Raw genomic sequence first — 19,221 nt, 5'->3', positions numbered from 1 at the left:
GTCTGAAACACTTCTCCTCCTTCCCTCCTAACACTGAACTCTCTGACTTCCTTAAGTTGACATTAAAATCCCCCCTTCTACAGGAAACTTTCCCCAACACCTTTTAATGCTAGTGCCTTCCCTATGTTAATTTTTAACTATTAATCCTTTATATAGCTTGCTTTGAATATATTTGTTTTCATGTCATCTCCCTCATTAGACTGCAAGCTCCTTGAGGACAGGTTCTATCTTAAGCCTCTTTTTTTGTATCTCCAGCTCTTAGTAAGGTGCTTGGCATAGAGCAGGCACTTAATAAATATTTATTGATTAGCTGATTCATTGATAGGCAGAAACAGAGGCATTCAGAAAGAGGCTATGTACCATATGTACATACATGTAATTATATTGTTATACACATATATATATGAAAGAGAGAGAGAATTTAGATAAGTCAGCTATCCATAAATATCAATGTATCCAACAAAAGGCCAAGAAAACAGACATGCCTTGAGCCTATTAGGACCCAAATCTAAGTTCTAAGATCACAAACCTGGTATATGTAAGATGCAGAATTTAAACCCAAGTCTCCTGATTTCAAGTACAACCTGTTCACTTGTATTTTTTTTTACTACACTGTGTAGAAGTAGATTATTAAATAAACTGCTGAACTCATCTTAGTTCTCCTAGTTTAAGGTACATATCCCAAAGGACTAAATAAAGCAAAAGGGAGATGAATATTACATCTATATCCATGTGCAGTCACCTTCATCAGAAACTAACTCCAAAAATATAATTTTCCCAAATCACATTTATAATTTTTCTTTGTAAATATTCATTTTAGCTTTTTATCTCATGTCTTTTCTCCAGAATAAATATCCTACAACTTATTTGCTAAAGCAAATATATATTGCTATATAATGACATATAGTTATATAAATTATAAATAATGATATATAGTTCTTAATACTTCAAAAGACCCCAGACCACAAATTTCCTCCTAAAATGATAGTGGTTGCAATTGTTGTCATTGTTTTCCTTTTAGTATTTTCTTTGAAAAGGAGGAAGATTATTTGTCTAAAAGAAAAAAAAACATCACCACAAAACAGAATCATAACAGCCCTGGTGTTTCTATGTGAATGACTTCTTTGTTGCAAGAGTCAATTAAGAATTTCTCTCCTAAAATTAACTGTGGTCAAATAAAATTGCCGAAGCTATTTATTTATTTATACCATCAATAAGTATTCATTAACCACCTACTATATGCCAGACACTCTGCTAAGTGTAAGGGATAAAAAGAAGGCAAAAGGCAGTCCCTGCCTTCAAGGAGCTTACAGTCTAACGGGGCTGGAGTAATATGCAAACAAATATATACAAACAAGAGATAAATAAAGAGTACTTATGAAATAATTAAAAGAGGAAAAGCATTTTTGAAATTAAGAAGGATTAAAGAAGGCTTTCTGTAGAAGGTAGGATTTTAGATGGGACTTAAAGGAAACCAGGGAGGTCAGTAGTTGGAACAGAGGAGGCCCCAGAGCACTCCAGGCATGGGGGACAGCCAGAGAAAATGCCTCGAGTGGAGAGATGGAGTATCTTGTTTGTGGAACATCCAAGAGGCCAATCACACTGGATCAAAGAATATGTGTTAGGGAGTAAAATATATCCAGAAGACTGGAAAGGTAAGAGAATGCTAGATTACAAAGGTCTTTGAATGCCAAACAGAGTGTTGTATATTTATTTGCTCATAGAGCCAATAGGAAGCCACTGGAGTTTAGTGAGGTGTGGGGGATAAAGGAGAAGAGACACAATCAGACCTGCATCTTAGGGAAAATCACTGTAGTGGCTGAAGGGAGGAGGATGGGTTGCAGTAAGAAAGATTTGAGGCCTGCAGACTCACCAACAGGATGTTGCAGTAACCAAGGCATGAAGCGATGATGGCCTGTACTAGAGTGATGTTAGTGTCAGAGCAGAAAAGGAAGCATATTTGAGAAGTGTTACAAAGGTAAAATCATCAGGTCTTGGCAACATCTTGGATGTAGGGAGGGGTGGTGAAAAATAGTGAGGAATCCAGGGTGACTTGTAGGTTGTGAGCATAAAGGACTGAAAGAATGGTGTTAGCTTCTATGGTAATAATGAAGGGTAGGTAGGACAGGGAATTATTTAGGGTGAAAGATTATGAATTTCATTTTGGACATAAGATGTTAACTGAATATCCAGTATGAGATGTCTGAAAGATAATTCAAAGAGGCAAGGTTGGAGGTCAGCAAGAGACTGAGGCAGGAAAGGTAAATTTAAGCATCAACCTAGAAATGGTAATGATCATATCTCTTTTTGTCATTAGAGAAATAAATACGTAGTTCATCTTGTTTTATCATTTTGATTTTAGTAGTATATACAGTTCCATGTGAAGAAACTCCCTCTCCCAAGGTAGAACCAAGGCTATTCTGTACCTTAGAGTCTTGGAAAGATGCTAGGAGCACTGGGAGATATGAGTGGGGTTGAGCAAATTGACCAAAATCGTACAGACAGTGTCAGAGGGAGGACTTGAACCCAAGTAGCTTGGACCCCAGGGCAGCTCTCCGTTAACTCAACCAAAAAGACTCTTATTTTAGTTTTAAAATACCTAAAAATCTTGGATTGTGTTTTGCAAGATATTTTCCTTGCATTATCTGGAATTATATTCAGAGGAATGCTTTGTTTTGAATTCTATAAATTTATGAGATGAAGCACATAATTGTACAAAATCCACCAAACTAATAATTAACAATATTTGACACCATAGTTATAGTACAAAGGATACCAAACAATGAGTGTATAGATATGGACTCTAGCATTGCTAATTGTATGACCTGGGTTATAAGATTATGGATTTAGGAGCTGTCTATGATTTGATATCTAGTCCTAGCCTCTCTTTTGAACTCTAATATTACATCACCAACTACATTTTGGATATCTCAAGCTGATTGATCCCTTAATGTAGAAACTGATAAGTCTCATACTATCCTGATTGTATTCCCACAGTACTAAAATAGTTTCTTTCTGGCTGCTTGCAATATTTTCTCCTTGACCTGGGAACTCTAGAATTTAGCTATGATATCCCTAGGAGTTTTCCTTTTGAGATCTCTTTCAAGAGATGAATGGTGAATTCTTTCCATTTCTATTTTACCCTCTGGTTCTAGAATGTCAGGAGAGTTTTCCTTGATAATTTCTTGAAAGATGCTGTCTAGGCTTTTTTTTATCACAGCTTTCAGGTAGTCCAATAATTTTTAAATGATCTCTCCTGTATCTATTTTCCAGGTCAGTGGTTTTTCCAATGAGATATTTCACATTGGCTTCTATTTTTTCTTTCTTTTGATTCTGTTTTATAATTTCTTGATTTATCATAAAGTCATTAGCTTCCATTTGCTCCATTCTAATTTTCCAGGAATTATTTTCTTCAGTGAGCTTTTGGACCTCCTTTTCCATTTGGCCAAATCAACTTTTTAAGGCATTCTTCTTCTCATTGACTTTTTGGACCTCTTTTGTCAATTGGGTTAGTCTATTTTTAAGGTGCAATTTTCTTCATTATTTTTTGGGTCTCCTTTAGCAAGCTGTTGACTCGTGTTTCATGATTTTTTTTTGCATCACTCTCATTTCTTTTTGCAATTTTTCCTCTCCTCTTACTTGACTTTCAATTCATATTTTTCTTGGAGGTTTCTGACTTTTTAATGCTATTTCCTCATCTTCCCAGCCAAATTCCTGACTTTCTAACTCTTTTTTTTTTTAAGCAATCGAGGTTAAGTAACTTGCTCAAGGTTACACAGCCAGTTATTTCTGGGTGTGGTGCTGAGTGTCTGAGCCCAGGATTCGATCTCCAGGTTATCCCAACACTGGAGCTGGTGCTCTTACTCGCTGAGCCACCTGGCTGCCCCTAACTTTCTAACTCTTTCTCAAGGTTGGACTCTGCTTCCAGTGGGGGTGGGGGTGGGTGTACTGTCCCAGGCTTCAGGGGTTTTGTATCATATGCTTGATTCCCCACTATCTGTAGGCCCATAGCTCCAGAAGCAACTCCTATTGCTGCTGACAATGCCACCATCTCTGCCCCCTGGGGCTGAGGCCAAACTGTGCACCTCTTTCACTCAGGTCCCACCGAGTTCCTCCACTGACCTTCTACACTGTCCTCAGCGTTTGTGGGTTGAGAAATATGGAAACTGCCACAGCTTCCAGTGATTCAGTCCCCTGGGGCCTTCTCTGGCTCCCTCTATGCTGGTGTGGCTCATGCTGGTCTGTGTTCCACTCCCTAGGTGAGATATACCCTTTCTTTGGACCTTCCAGGCTATCTTGGGCTGTAGATTTGTTTCACTCCATCATTTTGTGGGTTCTGCAGCTCTAGAATTTGTTTAGGGTCATTTTTTACAGGTATTTGGAGGAGTCTGGGGGAGGAGTTCAAGCAAGTCCCTGCTTTTACTCTGCCATCTTGGTTCCACCCCCACCATGGTTTTCAATTGATTGACCTATATGCCTGACTTCCTTTTTCACCATACTTCTGCCTCTTAATTTTCTGGGTTTCCTTCAAAACTTGGCTGAAATCTCATGTTCGAAAGTAGGCCTTGATGGGTCTCCCAGCTTCTAATGCCATACATCCTAAAATTATCTTCCATCTACTTTGTTTATAACTTACATGTACCTACTTATTCCTATAATGTTTCTCCCATTAAAATGTAAGCTCCATGAGGTCAGAGGCTATTTTTGGCTTTCTTTAAGCATAAAGCATGACAAATAGTAAATGCTTAATGACTGACAAAATAGTTAAGCAAATATCCCAAGGACGGTAAATAATAGACATAGAAATAAAAGGGACCTAGGCCACATCTTGGCCTTCATTTTGAAAAAGAAAACAACAGCAGCAACAAACAAACGACATCAACTAGAGGTGATTTTCCCAGTGGTAAAGGTTAAGTAGCAGAGCTGGTATTCAAACACAATTTCTCTGACTCCAACAACCAATCTTCTTACTATACTGCCTCTAGAAAATGATTTCCTCTCTCTGGGCCTCCAATACTACTTCTACAAACTAGGGTGTTGGTCTAGAAAATGCCTAACTTTCCTCAATACCTAAAACTTTATCAATTGCATGATAAGTCAATATTTGAAATAAGCTATACCTCTCACTTTCATTAACTCTTTTTTTTTCATTTTTGAGTTCAATTATGTCCAAATCTTCATGACCTCATTTTGGGCTTTTCTTAGCAAAGATACTGGAGTGGTTTGCCATTTCCTTCTCCAGTTCATTATACACATAAGGAAATGAGGCAGAGTTAAGTAACTTGTCCAGGGTCACATAACTAATAAATGTCTGAAGCCAGATTTGAATTTATGAAGATGAGTATTCCTTATTCTAAACCCACAGTGCTCTATCCGCTACTTCACCTAGCTGTATCTTATTTTTTCTTTGCATTTTATTTTGTTTTGTTGATTTGTTTAATTTTCAGTGAGCAATAACAGCCCAAACTGGGAATCTAAAAACTGAAGCAGGAATGTACCATCAATTGAAACAATTATTAAATACCTGATTTCCTGTGTGATGATGTGGTACTAAAGATTGTATGAAAAGACATTACTACTGCCAATTCTCTTTATGAATGTATTATCTAAATCAAGATATAGATGCAATATCTGTCCTGTTAATGTTGACAGACTTTCTGAAAGCTAGTCATAGATTACTGAGAATTCTTATAACTGTAGACTCCTAAGGTATCTGTGGACCTCAGGTTAAGAACCCCTGATCTAATCCAACCCTAATTCTAGGTCTCCACCTCACTTCCCGGATGTTTCCACACATTCTGTCTTCAATTTCTACCCCACTCCCTCTTGTTTGAGTTCCTCTTTATATGCTGTCTTCCCACATTAGAATGTAGGCTTCTTCAAGTTAGGGGACTGATGCTGGTTTTTGTGGAGCTTTGAGCATGAATGAGTAAGAAAAACAACAAAATAATCGATGCTGAATCTTGTGATATAATGACTGGATTTAGCTTTAAAGAAGAAACATGTTCATCTATCTCTGTCCTTTCTTTGAAGAGATGTAGGTGTGGAACACTACTTAAAATATGGGATTGGTTGCTAAGTTGGTTGTATTTACTGAGGTCTAGTATTAGAGCTGAAAGGGACAATTGAATTCAACATTCTCATATTAGAGAAGAGGAAACTGAGGCACTGACAGTTGAATGGACCAGCCAAGATTAATACAGCCAGAATGTGTCAGAGATAAGAGCTGAATCCTGTTCTTCTTGTCCTCAAGGCCAGCCCTCTATTGATTACACTGTGTCACCTCATTAGCCTACATTATATTTCATCAGTAATATCATATAGAAAATAGACATGTAGGATGTTTTGGATACCCAAGGGTCATGCATAATATTTCCATAGAAAAGTGTGCTATTGAAAAATGAGTTCCGGGGGGCAGTCAAGATGGCAGAGTAGAGGCAGGACCTCCCTGTGGCTCCAGCTTCCACCTTCCCCAAACCATGTAAAAGGGGACTCTAAACAAACTTTGGAGCTACAGAACCCACAAAATGACATAGAGAAGCTAACCTCCTGCTAAGGACAGCCCGGCAGGCCGGCAGGATCAACCAGCCCAGCGCTCTAGGAGCCAAGCCCAGGCCCCCATGAGCAGGAAGTTTTAGCCCGAGGGTGGGCCTAACCAGCCACCACCTGGAGGGACTCCAGATCACCAGCAGCTGTGGCCATTTCCAGATTCATCAACACATAGATGTAAAGGACAAAGTGAGAGGTCAGTGCAGTGTGGACTTTGGGGCCAGTAGTTGGGAGAGCATCTGCTTTTGCCCCCAGGACGAGAAGGCGCTGAGACACCCGGCACAGCCAGTGCCACCTGGCAGCTTCAGCTCCTGGCCTTCAGAGTGTAGGGGGACCAAACAACCAGTCTGAGGAGTATTCACTCTTGCTTTAACCTGCTTGGATCTGGATTATGGTCTAGGGTGGAGGTCCTAGGATGTGTGTCCAGCTTGCCAGAGTGTATGGAGGCTTCAGCAAGGGCACCCAACTAATACTTCCGGCAGCTGAGAAAACCCCAGCATTTGGTATGAATCTTCCCTGTCTAGTAGCAGAGTGCTACTGTGGCAAAAAAAAAACCTAAGTCAAGTAATTGAGTGGCAACATGACCAGGCAAAGGAAACAAAGCAAACAGAAGAACCCAACATTAGACTCCTATTTTGGGGACAAAAAGGATCAAAACATGGAACAGGAAGAAGACAGTGAATTCAGAACTCCTGCACCAAAAGCTTCAAAGGAAAATACAAGCTGGTTACAGGCCATAGAGCACCTTAAGAAGCAGATAAGAGAAGTGGAGGAAAAATTGGGAAGAGAAATGAGAATGATGAAAGAAAATTACAAACTGAAAGTTAACAGCCTGACTGAGGAAAATAACACCTTAAAAACAGACTGACTCAATTGTCAAAAGAGGCTCAAAAAGGCAATGAGGAGAGGAATGCCTTAAAAAGCCGAATTTGCCAGATGGAAAAAAGAATCTCAAAAGCTCAATGAGGAGAATCATTCCTTTGGATTTAGATTGGAGCAAAGGGAAGCTAGTGACATTAAGAGAAATCAAGATGATGTTAAACAGATACAAACAAATGAAAGAATAGAAAGCAATATGAAATATCTCATGGGAAAAACCACTGACCTGGAAAATAGATCCAGGAGAGATAATTTTAAAAATATTGGACTACTTGAAAGCCATGATCAGGTTAGGAACCTAGAAAGCATCCTCCAAGAAATTCTCAAGGAAAACTAACCTGATGTTTTAGAACCAGAAGGCAAAATCAAGGTTGAAAGAATCCACTGATCAACTCCTGAAAATATCCCAAAAAGAAAACTCCTAGGAATATTATAGCCAGGTTCTGGAATTCCCAGATCAACGGGAGAATATTACAAGCAGCCAGGAAGAAACAATTTGAATATTGTGTAAACACAATCAGGATAACCCAGGATCTGGAAGCTTCTACACCAAGGTATCGAAGGGCCTGGAATAGGATATTCTTGAGGGCAGAGGAGCTGGGATTAAAACCAAGAATTACCTACCCTGCAAAACTGAATATCATCTTTCAGGGGAAAATATGGTCATTCAGTGGAATACAGGACTTTCGATCATTCTTAATGAAAAAACCAGAGTTGAATAGAAAATTTGACATCCAGATACAAGAAGCAAGAGAAGCTTGAGAAGGTAAAAGGGGAAAAGAAATCAAAAGCCACTGATCAAAGTTGAACTGTTAACATTCCTACATGGAAAAATGATAATTGTAATTGATGAAACTTTTCTCAGTATGAAAATAGTTGAAGGGAATAGAAAGATAGATAGATAGATAGATAGATAGATAGATAGATAGATAGATAGATAGATAGATAGAGACTATATCAGAGGATATATGGGAATATGAATATATGTGTGAATGTGTGTATATATGCTTACAGGTATACATAGATAGAGGGCACAGGACCAATTTAATAGGAAGGGATTATACTTAAAAGATGAAATTAAGAGGTGAGAGAGAAATATAATGAGAGGAGATGGAGAGAGACAGAATAGGGTAAACTATCTCATATAGAAGAGGCAAGGGTAAAGGGTTACAATGGAGGGAAAGAATAGGAAGGCAAAAGGGAATGGGTCGACCTTATTGTCATTGAATTTAGCTCGGGGAGGGAATGAAACACACACTAAATAGGGTATCTCACCCTATAGGAGAGTAGGGGGAAGTGGATGAGAGGGGGGATGATGGAAGGGAGGGCAGGCTGGGGGGGAGGGAAGTTGGAAGCACTCAGTTTTGAAAAGGGACAGGATCAAGTAGAGAATAGAACAAGTGGGTGGTGGGATAGGAGGGAGGGAAATATAGTCAGTCTTTTACAATATATCTTCTATGTTAATGTTTTACATTAACTACACATGTACAATCTATACTGAACTACTTATTTTCCCAGTAAGGGTGGGTGACAAGGGAGGAAGGGAATGAATCTGGAATTCAAAGTTTTAAAATCAAATGTTTAGAATTATATATACATATATACTATTATTAATACTATCTTACATGTAATTGGGAAAGAAGATGTACAGGCACTGGGGCATAGAGATCCACCATGCCCTACTGGAAAAGTCTAAGGGGTTATGGGAGAAGATATGGGAGAGAGCAGAATAGATGAGGGGATATCCTGTGGGACTGCTATTCTGGGGTTGTGGATAGGGGAAAAATGGGGAGAAAATTTGTAACTCAAAATCTGGTGGAAATTAATGATGTAAATCAGAAGTTAATAAAGCATTTGAAAAATGAAAAAAAGAAAGAAAAATGAGTTCCATAAAACTGACTTAAAATTAACTTTTAAACACAATCTATTATTAGATTTAGATGATTAAAATTAGAAGACATCTCTTCATGTGCACATATATGAGTGGTTATGATTAAAGCCTTTATGCTTAAGTGTCCTTTGTTTTAGTTCTAGTTTTAGTTTTGATTTCTTCTAGTTGATAGATTGCTGGATTTAGAATTGGAAAGACATGGTTTTCAGTTCCCCCTCTGCCCTGACATTTGCTAGCTGTGTCCACCTATCCAAGTCACTTTGTCATTCTGAGCCTCAGTTTCCACATTAGTAAAATATAGGGTTTGGACTCATACAACTCTAAGTCATCCTCCAACTCTAAATCTATTGTTGTTGATTTTATCATGGCTATTGTCAGAACTACATACTTCCAACAATTTATTATGACTTACCATATCTAGAAAGATCTAGTGAATATGAAAAGGAGTCAAAGTAGTTTATTGGTCCCTGGAGCACAATAACTATTTATATATGATTATAACTATCTGGAGATTCATTGTTAAGGAGATATTCTCCTGTGATTGTTATTTTTTTATTTTTTGCTTTTTGGAGGGGGGAGGTAGGACAATTGGGGTTAAGTGACTTGTCCAAGGTCACAGGCTAGGTGTGTGTGTGTGTGTGTGTGTGTGTGTGTTAAGTGTCTGAATCTAAATTTGAACTCAGATCTTCCTGACTCCAAGGCCAGTGCTCCATTCACTATGCCACCTAGCCGCCCCTCCTGTGATTTTTATGATGCTTTCATATTCCTTCATTTTTAAGGAATTTCTTCAAAATTTACAGTCCTTGATTATCATTGAAGCTGAATCAAATCATAAGATCATGGGTTCCAGAGCTAGTAGAGAGAGACCTCAAAGATTATCTAATTAAAACATCATATTTTACAGGCAAAGCAATTGAGGTATCAGAGAGGGGACTTACTAAAGAAATCAAATGATCATTTAACTAAATTAAATCAGTTCCATTTATTCAATTCAAATCTTATATGCATATCTATTATATATTCATATGTTATATATAAATATGATATATATGTAGGTAGGTATACTACTAGTATTTACAACAGTTCCTGGAATATAGTAAGTGCTTAAATACTTGTTGACTGACTGGTTTTGTAGTACCTACATGATGTAATACTTAGTATCAGCAAAATATGAGAGGTAATATTGCATAGAAGAGGTCAACTTATAATCAGCAAAACTTGAATTTGATTACCACCTCAGACAAATATATCCATAACCCTTGGAAATTGCTTGACTTCTCTGTGGCTCAGTTTCTTCTCTGTAAAATGAGAGAGATAGACTAAATGGTCCCTTCTAGCTTTGAATTGATGGAGCCATAAGTGACTTGGCAAAGCAAATTTAGTCACGTCTATATGAACTATATACACAAATGATAAGGCTAATTTAATATTCTCAATAAAGGAACATTGGAATATTTCCCACAAAAACTAGAAAGTATAGTTTTTGTTCAAATAATTTACTATTTCTACATAGGAGACAGTGTGGTTTGGCTGATGCAGTGCCAGGTTTAGAATCAAAAAGTCATGGGTTCAAATCCTGTCTCTAACATCAGTTGACTGTATATTAGATAAGTCACTTAACCACTATCTGCTCACAAATAACTCCTAAGGATTTAGATAATAAAGGAAGTTGTTCAGATTTCTCCATGCTGATGCAATAATGGATCCTATTCATATGTAAAAAGACTTGGTTTTGAAACATTGCAAAAATCATGTATTTCGTTTTACAAGTGTAGAAATGGTCTTACAAATTCTGTTCTGGTGCAATGGTGGAAAAAAAAACAGTTGAGACTCACCTAAGACAAAAATTAATTTATCAAAAATGTAAAATAGTTACAATGTACAATTTGAAGCACTCAAACAATGGTTGGAACCTTGTCAGACAACTTGCACTGTAATTTGATACAGTTTCCTGAAATGTCATGACAAATTCTGTTCCAAGGCTATGTTGACTTAAAATTAGTTACACAACCTTGTATAACCAGAATATGCTACAACAGGAAAAGGTGTGTTTTATACATATGTGTGTGTGTCTATATATATATATATATATACTGTTCCATTCAGATCTTTAAATATACAGTCCTTAGATCTTCCTAAAGATAAACGAGGTGCCTCATCTTGCTCTTAAAATCACTGGTAAGTGACAACCACTTTATTTCTATATGAAAACTCCACTTTCTCATATTTTTTGTGATATAAGTTAGTAAAATAGACCTAATAAACTGTCATGATCACCAATGAAGGGACATGTCATTGCTAATTCATGTTAAACAGGAAGATTCAATGTCTTCCTTTGAAGATAAGGATAGAAGACAGAATCTTTCATTTCCAATGTAATTTTAGCCCAGTGGAAATATTGGTAATACTTTAAGTTTTGTTGGGAAGACCAGCATGATTAGATTCTTTGTAGTACCTAAGAATAAATTTTCTTGATCTATGTATGATAGAAAATTCAAAGGTAGGTGATTTTTAAAAGAAAATTTTAAAAGAATTTTTGGGTAGGTGATTTTTAAAAGAATTTGATTGAGTATATGTGAGTATAATCATACTTTCTGTTCATTATTTTCTTTTATTATAATTTCATTAATTACTCTTATTGATAGTTTTCAAAATGAGAAGTTGCATATCAGTTTTTGATTTTAGGTTAAAATTTACCAATTCTAAATAATAGCATTGAACTTGAAGTTTAAAGTATAAGTCCACTTTTTCTACAAAAAATAAAAATGCCCAGAATTGTTGTACACAAAATGGCTACATTAAACTTGAAGAAAGTTAAAATGAGCTGCATTGTATTCTCAAACATCTGACATTTGTAAATGCCTGGAAGACTTACAAGGGATTCTATCCAAAAGCTGACTTTGTTCAAGGAGGGGCGGGGTGGAGTGAGAGGGAGAGGGAGGAAGAGAGAGACATGGGGGAAGGAGAGGGCAATGGGAAAAAGGGAAAGGGGAGAGGGGGAGGGAAGAGGAGAGGGAAAAACCAAAAGGTATTTGCTGTGTATACCTAATAGAAGAAGGTAATTTCTATACATTAAGGACATATTAAGTGTTTCTAAGAAACCAAATATGTTTCTTTCTCAGGGACATATTTTACTTACATAGTCTTAAATAATTCATCTTGCATCAATGTTGTACTCTCCACACTTGTAGTTTACCATCACCCAAAAAGAGGACCTAGCCCCAGGGTGGTTACTAGCAGTCAGACCTCAAAAAGCTGGTTATGGAACAACCATTGGTTGTCTGACAAGGTTCCAAACATTGTTTGCGTGCTTCAGATTGTACATTGTAACTATTTTACATTTTAGATAAATTAATTTTTATTTTAGGTGAGTCTCAACTCTTTTTTTTTTTTTAACCATTGCACCAGAACAGAATTTATAAGACCCTTTCTACACTTGTAAAACTAAATGCATGAGAATAAATACCACGATAGCTAGAAAATTGTGGTCATATTTCTGGACTATTCCGACCCTCTCCAATGAAGTCATCATGAGAGAAATAGAAGCATAAGAGAAACAGAAGCCAGCTTCTGAGGGTTAAGACTAAGCTAGAAGCAAAGAGAAGTTAACGGGGCTATTGATTTTGTAGCTTAATTTAAAAATTTTAATTAGCTAGTTGGAGACATCCTACTTAAATTTTACTAGATTCCCCATCCTTACTGCTTCAAATAAAAAATAAGTTCTTCAAAAAATGAAAATAAAAACACACAAGCAATTATCCTTGGCAAAGAATTTTGCTGAGGTTCTGTAAGGCTTGTAAAATAACTCAAGTAAATTCACTCAACACTTAATAAGCACCTACAAAGTAACAGGCCAGTATTTTGTCTCAGTGGGTTATCTGCTACAGCCTACACCTTTGAAATGTGTTTGATTCTGATGATGCTTATATACTTGGGATTCAAACTTCAGTCTCATTACCATAGATGAATTTGGGCTAGGAAGTTGCACTTTTTGTTGCTATTTCTTTACTTTCCATTTACATCATATGGATAAAATGCTTGACCCTTAATACTGAGATAGTTAAATCAAAGAACCTGAATAACTTAGTCAGTGGCACATGAAACTCTGAAGGAATGCAAAATCAGAAGTCTTGGGCTCTAGTCCTATCCCTAATTGCGTGACTATGGATGTGTCACTTCCCCTCTCTCTGACTCATTTTTTCATTTGTTAAATGAATAGGTTCGACCAGATAATCCCTAATACCTTTACTGATTCTGACTGTGTAATGTCTTAGGTATGATTCTCAATCAGGTAGAACAACCATATACAGACAAAAAAAAAACACTATTTAGTGACATTTTATGCTGTTGTTGTTGAGTTGTTTTAGTCATTTCCAACTCTTCATGACCACACTTGGGGTTTTCTTGGCCAAGATACTAGAGCAGTTTGCTATTTCCTTCACCAGTTCATTTTACAGATGAGGAAACTGAGGCAAACAAGGTTAAGTGACTTGCCTGGGGTCATACAGCTAGTGAGTGTCTGAGGCCTGATTTGAATTCAGGTCTTCCTGACTCCAGGCCCAGAATTCTATCTACTCCACCACCTAGATACTCTAACATCACATACACCAGAGAGATAACTAGTGTGGAAAAATCAGGGCTTCATTTTAAGGAGCCAAATTTAGAGGATGCTAACAGAATTTGCATTTTTTCAGCACCTAGGGGGAAAAAGAATTTAGAATCTTCATAGCAAGAATAATTAGTTAAAATAGGAAACTACCAAATGTCATTTAGATTGACTTCCTCCCCCATAACTTGCCCATCCCTTCCCTCTTCAGCCTTATATCAGTAACAGCATCATTGTATACCCCTTGTTTTGGTCTAGCACCCTCAACTCTGGGCACGTTTTGTACACTTGCCTCATAAAAATTCCTGATTACTGCTTTGTTATACACTGTCATATGTGTGAGGAAGAAGCTCACCTTTGTGAAAGAAAATGCTGGACAGAGAAGTCCCAAGATAAGGCAAATCATTTGGACTGTCTTAGAAAGTTGTTCTAGATTTTTTTTCTTTTTTCTTTTTTTTTTTTTTGCCTTTTGGAGAGCAATTGGGGTTGTGACTTGCCCAAGGTCACACAACTAGTAAGTGTTAAGTGTCTGAGGCTGGATTTGAACTCAGGTTCTCCTGACTCCAGGGCCAGTGCTCTATTCACTACACCACCTAACCACCCCTGAAAGTTGTTCTAGATTGAAGCAGCATATTAAATAATTTGGAAAAGGCACCACTTTTACAAATTAATTCGTAAATTAGTATTATTATTTTACAAATAGCCATGATGTTATCTGCCTCCTGTCAATCTCAGATAATTGTGAGATGATAGAACAGGTTTAGGACCTAGGTCTGCGATCCCACTGGTATCAGGAACTGCCAAATGAAGAAACTCCCTCTATCAATCTAGCTGGCAGCATATCTGTAACATACACTCTTAGAGTTGTTGAGAGCATTGAGAAATTAAGTGACCTGCCCGTAGATCACATAATCAGTGTATGTCAGAGGACCTGAATTCAGGTCTTCCTGACTTTGGGGTATAATTACTGCCTCTTGAGAAATAATACCATTTATTTACATATTGTTTAAAGGTTTATCAAGGACTTGATATTGTTAACCTTTAAAAAGAGTTCAATCTAGGAAGAACAAACAAAATTAGGCTTCATGAACGTGCTTATTTCTCACAAAGCTTGCAGATCCTGCATATAGGGATACACATGGGAGTTCATTATGAAAATGAGCCCATGTTGGGGGTGGGTCATCATGATTATATATCCATAGAGCAAGGAAGTGTTTCCTTTTCCTTTCCCCTAACTTGGGATGACTGTGTCAGACAAAATTCTAGTTTCTATATGTGTTGAACATAATATGAGAAAGGAATTTTCTTAATAGGATAGACTACAAATACAACAAGATAAGAGAAGTGTCAAAGTGTCTATTGAAATTATAGTTCCAGGATATCTGTTTTTTCTATCATTAACATGACATCATGTGACATGACATGATATGACATGTGTCCATAAAATACCAAGATAAGAAAAGTCCCATTAGTCAAGATAGTTTCCAGTTCAAAGAACCTTGTCCTTGGCAGTCATAAACAGAAAGATGCTCCTGGACAACTTCATCTGACCTTGTAGTGGCTACATAGGAAGAGGGCATTTTGGGTTCACTCAGAGAGCAGAGCAAAGCATATCTGCTATGCCAGGGCATGCAAACTATCATGGTAGGTTAAGCACAAAGTGGGCCAAAAATGTCTTTCTCCTGATTGCCCAATCAAGGTTTTAGGTCTTTCTCAGGTAAGGGGGTGTTCACACTGATTTGGGGAGGCCACTGGCTGATTCATAATATCAATGTGGGAAGATAAATAGTACTGGTATTAATATACCCAGTTTAAAGATGAGGAAACTGGGGCTCAGCAAGACAGAGTCACTTCCTCAAAATCACATGATTTCACCTTGGATAGTAGAATTCAAATCTATGTCTTCTTATCTGAAGTCTAGGGATCTTTCCACTAACCTATGTTGCCCACCTAAATTGTATAGAGATTTTAACAATTTGAGACAAAAACGTATGCTTTAAAAATTTTAACTGTAATTTTATAATTGCTAGTCTTAAATTCAGGATCTTATCATATACTTTTAAATTACTAGAAATAATAACAATATCATGCGTGGCAAATGGTGGATACAGTGGAAGCCACAGAACAAGAAAGACCTGAGTTTTAGATCCCAGTTCTGAAACATACAGGCTAGGTGACCCTGAACATGTCAAGGAAACTTTTAGTGCCATATATAACTTTCTAAGTACATAAGAAATGCTGACCCATCTTAAGAGGTAGAATTTCTGCATTATGGAATTCCAAGTGTAAATGGAATCATAGGTCCAATATCTCACTATATCACTGAGTAATACCACATAGTCTAAATTTCTCATTTTACAGGTAAGACAACTGTTGCCTAAAGATGTCAAGTGCTTAACCCAAGTTCACACAGCTAATTAGTCTTAGAACCAGAATCTGAAATTAGTTTTTCTGATTGCATGATTCATGCTGCCTCCACTATAATACATGGTATTTACCACTCTTATTTTTTTTTGGAGGGGGGAGGGCAGGGCAATTGGGGTTAAGTGGCTTGCCCAAGGTCACATGGCTAGTAAGTGTCAAGTGCCTGAGGCTGGATTTGAACTCAGGTCTTCCTGACTCCAGGGCTGGTGTTCTATTCACTGCGCCACCTAGCCACCCCTACCACTCCTATTTAAAAAAAAAAAATTAGGAAACTGAGGTACAATGAAATGGAATGACTTTGTAGCAGCAAGCACCCCAGGGTCCCCAGGGTGGCTGCCAACACAGGTTCTTAGATCTGCTTTGCTAAAGGAAAGCAACTCAAAATGGCTTAACAAGCTTACTTTAATCAATCAAACATATATCATTTACCTAGTTCAGGGGAAAAAGCTCAGCATCCCAAACTTCAGAATATACAGAGGTTACAAGCATAAGTTACAAGAACATTTCAGCAGACAGGCTTCCAAACTGTCCAACCATTACATACATCCATACCAAATCAGAGTTACCAGACAGGGAAGCATCAACATCTGGGTTTTCAAAGCTGGTGGGGCTCTCAACGGCTGCCCAGAGTCTCATCTGGTCAAATCACAGAACACTTCTCAAAGTGAGCCCCAAAGCAAAGCCTCACATCAGGGCTTATATAGCCTTCTCCTGGCTCAGAGAATATAACAACCTTCTTGACCCACTGCCCAATCACAAAGTATCTCCTGAGAAACAAGCCTTCCACCACAGGCTCCAGGTGCACTTAAGCCTAGGGGCAGGGAAGATCTTAAAAATTTACATTCCCATTATACCACTCCTATTTTTAAAAAATTTAGGAAACTTAGGTACAATGAAATGGAATGACTTGGCTTAGGTTATGTCTTATATAATGATTATTTTTTCAGGTGAATATCGTGTTATTTTGGAGACGTGTATTATTTTTAAAGAGGAAAGTTTCAATTGGTTTATGCTGTGAATCTTATTCTGCATTCCAAAATGCATTCCATATGTGACAGTTGGTATGAAGAAAAGGTGCTAGATTTGGTATTACAGGTCCAGGGTTCAAATCCTGCCTCAATCATTTCTTACTTGGGCAAATTATGTAACTTCTTTTTGTTTATTTTCAGCTTCCTCATGTGTAAAATGAGGGGGAAGGAGAATATTGAACTAGATGGTGTGGAAGGTCTCTTACAGCTCTCAGTCTATCATCTTATGACTCAAATTTCAACATTAGTTCACTAACTTCTCATTCTTGGGTAGCAGAATTGAGCTTGAAAGGAAAAAAAAAGTAAACAGGAGAAAGTCAAACCAGACAGAAATGGTGCATAACTCACAAGAAAGAAAAATGCTTGTTATGGGAATTGTAATCACAACTTGTAAGACAGCTAGATAGTACAGTGGATAGAGTGCCTGCCCTGGAGTAAGGAGGACCTGATTTCAAATTTTATCTCAGACACTTACTAGCTTCATGGCCCTGGACAAGTAACTTAATCCTATTTGCCTCGGTTTCCTCATCTATAAAATGAGCTGGGCAAGGAAGTAGAAAACCACTACAGGATCTTTGCCAAGAAAACCACATATAGAATTAGACATAACTGAAAAACTACTGAACAAAAGACACAGGTTGAAATATAAAGGTTGTGATGTTTGCTCTATAGCAGGGATTCAGTGGTTCTTAAATCTGTGTGTATGTGTGTTTGTGTGTGTGTGTGTGTGTATGTGTGTGTGCCCTATGTCCCTTTGACAATGTGGTGAAGCCTCTGGACTCCTTCAGAAATACATAGAATTTCAAAGAAAATTAATTATATCAAAATACGTTTTTTAAAAATTACAGTGATGATCAATTACTTGTCCAAGATCATACAAGTAAGTTTCTTAGGCAAAACTTAAATCCGAATTCTCTTAACTATATTTTATTTTGCACATAGTAGGTACTTTTGTTCATTTCATCCATTCAGTGACTGAGCATAGGAAAGTCATATTCCTTAATATGGCTCTCATTTTCTGTTCTCACCATCCAGCCCAGATTGACCAACTGCCAGAAGGACTAGCAAACTGAGAGTGTTGAGTCAGAAGAACCAAACATCAAGATGTTTGAAAAGCCTTATTCATCAATGAATATTTATTGGGTGCTAGTAGGTTCAATAAGAGTGAGGGTCAGAAAAACTATTTTTTTTTAAATCAAGAGGTTCTAACAGGAGCATTGGAAATTCCTGATTTGGGATTCCCTATTGTCTAATGATAAAATCATCAGGGTTCCTATTCCAGGGTATGTTTATTTCCTTCTCATTGTTCAATCATTTTTCACTCATGTCTGACTCTTCATGACCCCATTTGCAGTTTTCTTGGCAGAGATACTAGGGCAGTTTGCCATTCACATCTCCAGTTCATTTTTACCAATGAGGAAACTGAGAGACAGGGTTAAGTGACTTTCCCAGGGTGACCCAGCTAGTTAAGTGTCTGAGAACAGATTTGAACTCAGGAAAATTAGAATTCTTGACTTCAGGCCTGGTTCTTTATCTACTGGGCCTAGCTGCCCTTCTTTCTCACTGCCTCTGAGTAGATATAATAAATTACTCCTTTGTGGGTTCTAGATAGCAGAAGAATGTATTAATTCCATTCAATTCAATTGAACATTTATTTTTTATGTACTATGAGTTAGAAACAAATCTAGGAATTAAAGAGGATACAAAATAAATATAAGACACGGTCCCATTTTTCAGGGTTTCATATTCTAGTTGGGAAGGAAAGGTACACTCTTAAAAACATCTGAAAGTTTCATAACAATGGAAAGAAGTGTGTGACTATGCTCTTAGGAAGCTGACAGTAT

At 37.4% G+C, this 19,221-nt stretch overlaps 1 protein-coding gene across 1 annotated transcript in view; it reads left to right on the top strand.

Annotated features, from left to right (window-relative positions):
* Window positions 1-11,397: 11,397 nt before the first annotated feature.
* Window positions 11,398-19,221, top strand: part of LOC138148124 (cysteine-rich secretory protein 3-like) — a 72,142-nt gene continuing 64,318 nt past the window's right edge. Inside the window, exon 1 of the mRNA XM_069070743.1 lies at window positions 11,398-11,497. The gene's annotated coding sequence lies outside the window, so the exon portion shown is untranslated. The remainder of the gene's footprint in view (window positions 11,498-19,221) is intronic.

The sequence above is a fragment of the Petaurus breviceps genome, unplaced genomic scaffold (assembly GCF_028583685.1).
Source record: "Petaurus breviceps papuanus isolate PSGF00001 unplaced genomic scaffold, PetGlider_PUasm1.0 90822, whole genome shotgun sequence".
NCBI classification, from domain to species: Eukaryota; Metazoa; Chordata; class Mammalia; order Diprotodontia; family Petauridae; genus Petaurus; species Petaurus breviceps.
The sequence above is the reverse complement of the archived record's forward strand: the minus strand, read 5'-3'. Positions and strand labels throughout refer to the sequence as shown.